Source organism: Rutidosis leptorrhynchoides, chromosome 9 (assembly GCF_046630445.1).
Source record: "Rutidosis leptorrhynchoides isolate AG116_Rl617_1_P2 chromosome 9, CSIRO_AGI_Rlap_v1, whole genome shotgun sequence".
Lineage (NCBI taxonomy): Eukaryota > Viridiplantae > Streptophyta > Magnoliopsida > Asterales > Asteraceae > Rutidosis > Rutidosis leptorrhynchoides.
Window position 1 is genome coordinate 95,699,032 of NC_092341.1, and position 8,055 is coordinate 95,707,086.

Genomic DNA, 8,055 nt, shown 5'->3' on the forward strand with positions numbered 1-8,055 from the left:
ACACTTAAATCACTTATTTTGACACAAATTTACACTTTTATGAAAACTAACACAAAACCTTAAATTTCTCAAAGATTAGAGCATGGAAGCTTGTGATTCTTACCTTAAAAGAATCAGTGAATCACAAGGAACACAAAGATATGAACAATTTGAGCTCTAGATAAAGATTAAGGATTAGGGTTTGATTGTAGGTGGAAGGGAAGGTACGGTGTGTGTTTGGTGAATTTTCTAGAAATGGTAAGAACACAGCCCACTAGTCACTTAATTGGGTTTAATTCCCACACTGTGCGATACACGGGTATTTTTCAGTTATCTGATATCTTTCGTACAATATTTGGCAACCCAAACGAAGTCCAAATTAAATAAACAAACATGTTCTGTGACCCTTGTCACAAACTGGTCCTAACCACATCATTAAATAATAATAAATATTAAATAAAAATAAAAGCATATAGTAACACATTACTAACTTAAGGGCAAAATAGTAATCTTACAACTAGGCTCGATTGAGGATGTTACAGCTTAAGGGTCTCATTCTTATAGGCAAAGAACATTTCATACTCTCTTTTCAAAGCAATAATCTTATTCTGCCTAACCTCATCCATGCCTTCATAAGTAACATCTAGATAGTCTAACATAAGCTTAGCATTCAGCTTTCCCTTAATCCGTTTGAACAGGTGGTTAGGTAAAGTTATAGCTAACAGAGTTCTGATCTTAGGGTCAAGTCCAACACGACATTTTTCCTCAGCATCTCATTTGGCTGGAGTGAGAATAACCTCTCTGCCAGGAATGGCAGGAGTGTCAGCAGTGGCTGGAATGCTAGTTGAGACAAATGGACTATCTGTGGCAATACCAGGCATAAGTGGGTCAATAGACTCCAGGTGAAGCATGAACCTTGCCTTCCAAGTTTCATACTCATCTTCATCGAATTTAGGTGGTCTATTGGATGAGCCATTTTCAAGGTTAGCTGTATTTGAGTATGCAGCCATGAGAGAATTCAGATCCAAGATATTAAATTATCAATACTGAAGCTCTGATACCAGTTGTTGGTCCCTTGATTAACAAGAAGAATATTGTAGAGGGAGGGGGGGGGGTAAATACAATTTCTTTTAATTAACTAACCAATTAAACACAATTTAGTATTCAAGTATGTAATTTAAATAGAGTCAAAGGAAATTTTTTCAACTGTTATTCTTTATTGATTAAATCATAAAGAATTACAACTATCCTTGGCGGAATGATAGTTGGTTGATACAGATTTACCTAAGTATAGCTATGAGGATAAACTTAAAGCTATTACACATTTTGGACTCTAAATAAATACACCCACACCACTAGTTGTTAAAATAGTAGATATAACAATTTATAGTAGTCCTATTAACCGTGTAATGGTTCTATTATCCACTGGTACATAGGATGTCTGTACTTGTGGGGACAACTGCATCAGAGAGCGTGCTCTCCTCTTTCCTCTTTGGTAGCTATTTGCAGGAACACCCCAATTCGGCTAGGCACCACTATTTGTTTAAACAAATAGAATGTTGTGTTCCCTAGGCGTTGACAAAGTATAACACATGTCTGCACATGCGTTAAACTTCTGCATTTCCATGTGGTCTTGTAAGGTCGCTTGTCAGCCGCCGACGCGTGTCCTTTTCTGTTGCACTTTGTCTTCGACTTCTGTTGAATAGTACAATTGATGTTAACCACTCAGGAAACCACCATGCTTGTAATGGAGCATGGCTATCTTGTGTTGTATGCTGCTTACCAGGTTTACTGGTTCTTCTTATGCTGAGACACATGATATTCTTGAAATGCTGAGTACTCATCCTGTGCTGATTCAAAGAATACACTCTACCTTGTGCTGGTATACTAGGCAGCATACTGAACACTTGACATAGCAATATTTGCTGACTATACATAAACAAACTTGTGCTGGCTGAACATAACATTTTAGTGCAAATAAATTACAGTTTTGTCATAATTAAATCCTTAATTATTTTGGGGACTCAACACCATTGTAGAAGGTACAGATTTGAGCTGACCATTCTAACTAGTGATTAGGGCATTTCTTCAGCAGGGTTTTGAATCGCTCCCATGCATTGTAAAGAGATTCATCATAACTTTGTTTGAAGTTAATGATGTCATTCTTAAGTTTGGTTTGTTTGGAAGGAGGGAAATATTTGGTTTGGAATTTAGTAGCCATCTCCGTCCATGACGTGATGGAATCTATTTCCAATCCTTCAAACCATGTTTGTGCATGATGAGTGAGAGAATAGGGGAACAAGTATAGCCGGACTATATCTTGTCATATCCCTGGCTGTTTGTAAGAGTTCAAAAGAGATATGAATCTATCAAGGTGAGAGTTAGGATCATCATTCGGTAGTCCATAGAATTGATAGCCATTTTGGATGAAATGTATAATGTGATGTTTCAATTCGAACGAGTGTCCTTGAATCTCTGGGAATCTGATCGGTCCTCCTCGACCATCAATCGAGGGTTTGGTGTTTTCTTCTATAGTAACGCGTAACGCCATTCGATTTTTTATTCGTTCTTTCTTGCGTGCTTTAGATATTATTGCGTCTGGATCAGGTACGAATAACAACAGCCCTGGTCTAGATTGAGTTTGGGTCATACACTGGGTATGCCTTTTTGTTTTTAAATTTTTAGCAGATAAGCTAAGTTCCTAATTTAGTCTAAAAAAATCTAAGGTTATTCTAAAGTAATCTAAGGTAATCTAAATTAATCTAAGGTAGCCTTAATCTAAAGTAGTCTAAGGTAATCTAATCTAATTATCCTAAGTTAAAATATGTTTTTGGTTCTTGCTATTAATTCCTTGGTATTTCGAGCGATAGTTTTAAATTTATATTAAGCGGGACCTAAATCTAACTACTCATTTTTGTGAGTAAGGGAAGTATGACCTAGGGTCGTATTTTTGAGATATCAGTAGAATCGAACCTATAAGTAAGCTTAAGATAATCCTAACGTGAAGGAGTAGTGGTTTGGTACCTAAATTTGGGTTTTCTAGTTTATAAAATAAAGTAAAGTAAATACGGTAAAATTTGTAATTTAGATAAGGTTAAAACAAGTGCATGCTATGATTTCATCAGTTACTTTGCCGACATTATGAAATGCTGACTCATGAATAGGTAGTGGCCTTGTATGCATTACACTAATCATAAACGCCCCTGTTATAAGACATGTCACTGGGTAATGCGATATGCTTGAAGATTCTGAATAGGCAGCAACCTCCCTTACCCCCGACGCCCGTGCAGTCTGACTACAGGCATACACGTTCAGACGGCTTATCCAATTGAGCAACTCGGTTGGGTGACGTATTAACATTCCACAAAGGTCTAGACTTTCTTAAGCATAATAGAATACAGGGCTTGCCATATCCGAGAGATGTGATGTGCTTCGATGCTTTCGTTAGTGATTGGGTTTAAAAGATAGTTAGGCCCTTAAAAGAGTTCAACCATAAGAACACCATGGCCAAGTCGGGTTTTGACTTCCATGAGCACATTCGGTTATCCTAACGGTCCAATCCTTTATGTTTTTAAACAAATAGTTCCTTAATTAACCAATAATCCCTAAAATGAGGTGCAATGCTTGAGACCGCATTATGGTGGAGTGTACTAATCAGCACTGATCGGGTTCCATGGCCTTACTTAGCAGAGGTACAACTTACAACAACCGTTGTGCTTCAGCATGCACGTACGAAGTTTATATGCTTGGTGACTACACTAGCATGGTCTAGGACCGAAAATGTACTAGGGGTCTAGTTATATGTTTCACTACGAAAGAGTCCACAGTCAGAATCCAAGGCTCGGTGGACTTACTACAACCAGTGTGCCTCATTCAAACTTACGTTATATCCGATAGACTTCTCTTACCAAGGGGTGACACAGATAGTGTATTCTGGATCGTATTTCGTGAATTCCCAATAACAGAGCCAATAACATGTTCTATTAGTTGGAAAAGCGATTGAGTTTAAAGCATAATCAGAAAGCATCTCGACAACATACACAAACAATAATATTATTTCGGCATTATGACTGACTACATCGTATCATACACTAAAGATAACTACTCGCTAATCATGGCAACAATATCACAAGGCATAATAATGTAAAACATTATATAAAGACAAATGATAGAAGTACCAGTAGCTTAAACGAGTTCCGACTACAAAAGTGATAACTTCAAACTCCAGACCGCTCCTAAAACAATCTTCGGCGTTCTTCTCTGGGTACTAGATTTCCCGAATAGAATTGAAGATCTTGAAAGTATGACTAATATTGTAGAAAGAAAGAGAAAGAAGTGAATTGAAGTGTTTGTAAAAATGGATGACAAAGACCCTTTAAATAGACTTGAAATTTGCCTGCAAACGGTTGGCAAGCCGTTTGGCAAGCCGTTTGTAGGGGCCGTTTGCCAGGTTTGTCCGTTTGCAGTGCCCGTTTGCCTTGGCCGTGTGGCAGGCCGTTTTCCCTAGTGGCAGCCCGTTTGGCAAGCCGTTTGGCAAGCCATTTGGCCTGCCCTGATTGCTGAATTCACTGGATCGTAACTTAATTTCTTGCCCGTTTGCAGTGCCAATTTGCCTTGCCGTGTGGCAGGCCTTTTTCCCTAGTGGCAGGCCATTTGGCAAGCCGTTTGGCCAGCCCTGGTTGCTGAATTCACTAGATCGTAACTTGATTTCTTGTCTTTCACCGTTTCGCTCTAGAATCTTCGTTTTAGCTCCGATTCTCTTGATTCTTTTTACACCGTCTTCGTAATCACTTGTTCTTCAATTTTAACTGACAAAGCGGGTATTTTGCTAATAAAGTTTGGAACTTTATTGTTTTTGGGCCTTAATACGGAGGTGAAAATGTGACTTTTTAGCCGATATCAAATATCCCACTTGAAATTAACCAACTCTAACTTCCCAAATTGAATCATGATTATAATAGCATCTCCTCTCGAACAAATACTTCATAACAAAAGTTTAAAAGAACCTCAAACTGTGTGATCTTCAAATAAACCATGAGTCAAGTGGGAGCCATTCGCCATACGAACTAGAAATCATGATAAAAGAACCATGGTACCGTCAATTCCATCTTCGTATTAAAGGTTGGTGTGCCAGAGTGTCCGAAGACACCCCTTTCGTTCTCCGGGTGATTTAGGATAGCGGCACTCATCTCATGTCCCAACAACTCCTCCGGTGACTCTCGGAGCAGGGTGGAATTTGAAGGAGGGTCGTAGAATTTAAGTCCCACGTGACTTATAATGAGAGAAAGTTTTTATGGTTTTAGCTCCATCGGGCTCTAGTTTAGCGGTATTATATGCCCCAACAAGGCTCGCGTTTAGGAATATTTATCCAGCCCCCTAAACTAGCTGTTTTATGGATTTGGCCCCATCGAGCTCTAGTTTAGCGGTATTATACGCCCCAACAAGGCTCGCGTTTAGGAATATTTATCCAGCCCCTAAACAGGATGTTTTGCAGTAAACTGCGGGTTAGGCTAGTGTCTTCCACAGCTAATCTTGGTTTTGGACAGCGACACGGAACAAGTTCAAACACTAGCATTTGCTCCCGGTATCGAAACAAGATGTGAATGAACAGGAAATGACATTTTGTACTTTTTAATTCGTCAATTCATGGGTAAACAGCTGCACTAAAGTGCTTATAAAACATGAGTCGAAAGACTTTACTTCCTCGTTTGGATGGACTTGAAACATCCAACAGTTATAAAACACCTTGGTGAAACACAAATAAGAAGACTTTACTTCTTAACTTTAAAATTTGAAAAATTTTGCTCAATTTAGGTGCTTCACATAACAATCAACTTTTTCTTAATACCCATTAACACACATGCCACTTCACTTATTCTTTGAACAATGTCATACTTGGTCTGTTATGAAATTATGATTAAAAATTTTGTTTCAATTATAATAACCATAATGTTTTACTCATTTTAAGCTTCAAACCCAAGTCATGTATCCAAAAAAAAATAAAAAATTAATTTCCCCTCTCCCTCATACTTACATCATGCTACGCCCTCGTACGCATGTTTAAGAGTATTACAATACTTATGTGAAAAGAAAAAGAAAATTTTTATCATATTACCGAGATACTCACACGTTCACCATTCAATAGTAACCATTGCACACCACTTTGATTCATCATCACGAGTTCCATTCGATTACATTCATCCTTCCATTACAACTTATAAAAAGAAAAAAAAAAGAAAAGCGTAAAATCCTAACTAGCCACTTTCATAGGGCTCACGATTGCACTTAGCGTGTGCAACAAGCCTTTAAACCACCCGATTCCCTCAGGTGGACGAGTTTTGTCTCGTGAGGGCTTGTAGTGAACATACTCACAAAGTTTATTTAGCTAATAAATAAAATAAAAATAAAAAGAAAAAGAAAATAAATAAAAGAAAAGAAAAGAAAAATGTATATATAGTTTTTATTACAAACAGAGCACCGAACCTAAATTTAATCAGTGAGGTTCATCCCATCCTATGATTGGCACCAAACACACTCTCAAAAATGCTCTTTGACAATGCCGACATGTCAAACACACTCTTCCTTCCTTTCCTCTCTAGCTCGCTTCATATACTCGGGTAGTTGTTCCGGTTGTCAAAAAAACAAAGGTGGATCGATACATGGTGCGGGTGGCTCAACGTATTCCACATTATCAGGAAGAGATGAGGCATAGTTTATATAGTCAACAGGTTCATAATACGGGGTAGCCGTGCAGTTATTAATCACATCGTCATATTGTCGTCTACGGTTATCCCGAATATAATATTGTTACCTATAATACTCCTTTAAGTAAAGTTGAGCCCGGACGGTCTCAAGAGCTTTGGCATTATTCTCCTCCATTCTGCCAATATCTCCTCATCGATCATAACATACCGCCTTCTTCCCCTACTAGTACCTTCCTCATTCAGGTTGTAATCCTCGTCATCAAAATCATCCGCCCTCCTAATACCTTCCTCAATACACTCATCCGTATCCATCAAGTGTGCTTCCTCTTCATCCGGACCTAGAACATAATCATCGTCTAACCCATGTAAATGAATTTTCTCATTTTTCCTATCTTCTATCGAATACACTTGACCTTAATAACTAAAGGTCAACCCAATAACATTGTACTTCATCCCATATATCTTTGCATTAGGCGGTATTGTGTTCGTCGGAACTCCTCCCTCTCTAAACAAGAAATATGATAAAAACCGGGCATATGGAATAATAGACCTAGTCTTCACCAAATCTCGACATTCCAAATCCAATACATCATTAATAATTTCAAAGATGGCACCATAGAATTTGTAATCATGGCATATAACAATCGAAGCTCATAGATTTGAACATCGGTCAAATCACTTCTCCGAGGCAATATGTTACTCTTGATCACTTGCAAAAGAAGCTTTGGCACTATCTTCAATCTCTTCCTTTCTACCGAACCATCGCTTCATACCTATCCGCCGATGAAACAACTCCCGAACATCGCTTCATACCTATCCACCGGTGGTTCAAAAAACTCTTGCCTTGTCGGGTAGTCGTGCATCGTTCGGTTGCGCAAATCAGTCGCCGAATCATACTGAAAATTCGGATTTTCCAATTGATTAAATGTTTCCATTGTTAACAGAATTTCTTTACCATTCACCTTTCCTACTAACCTAAGTGTTTCCGGAAAGTCATCACCTTCTTCCCACTTCAGAGTCGACATCCACTTTAAAACTTGGTTCGGGTAGCTTATAGTATAACTACACTGTATTGTGTCCTCATCCTAATTGCATATTAGTGGTTTAAGAGCCGCTTCCCAACTCCACTTTCGAAACATCTCAAAAATACCATACCTTCTCCACATCAACCTAGTCAACTCCCTTTCATACAACAACCCTTTCAGTAGCGTAGCTTTTTTCTCTAGATACAATTGAGCTTGTTTTTCGTAAGGTGCATCTTTCAATTTTGAAAAACCTGACCAATCAGGGATTGAAATTGAATCCCTAGCTACCTCCTTACCCTTGTTTACTCTTGGTCTTTTCGGCATTTCCTGAAAACAATGCTCGAACA

The 8,055-nt window shown here is 38.4% G+C and overlaps 1 non-coding gene across 1 annotated transcript; it reads left to right on the forward strand.

The window, feature by feature from the left end:
• The first annotated feature begins 2,045 nt into the window (after positions 1 to 2,045).
• LOC139869686 (small nucleolar RNA R71) lies at positions 2,046 to 2,151 on the forward strand. The gene has a single exon (XR_011766269.1). It is a non-coding gene; the product is annotated as a small nucleolar RNA R71 (small nucleolar RNA).
• Positions 2,152 to 8,055: the final 5,904 nt, after the last annotated feature.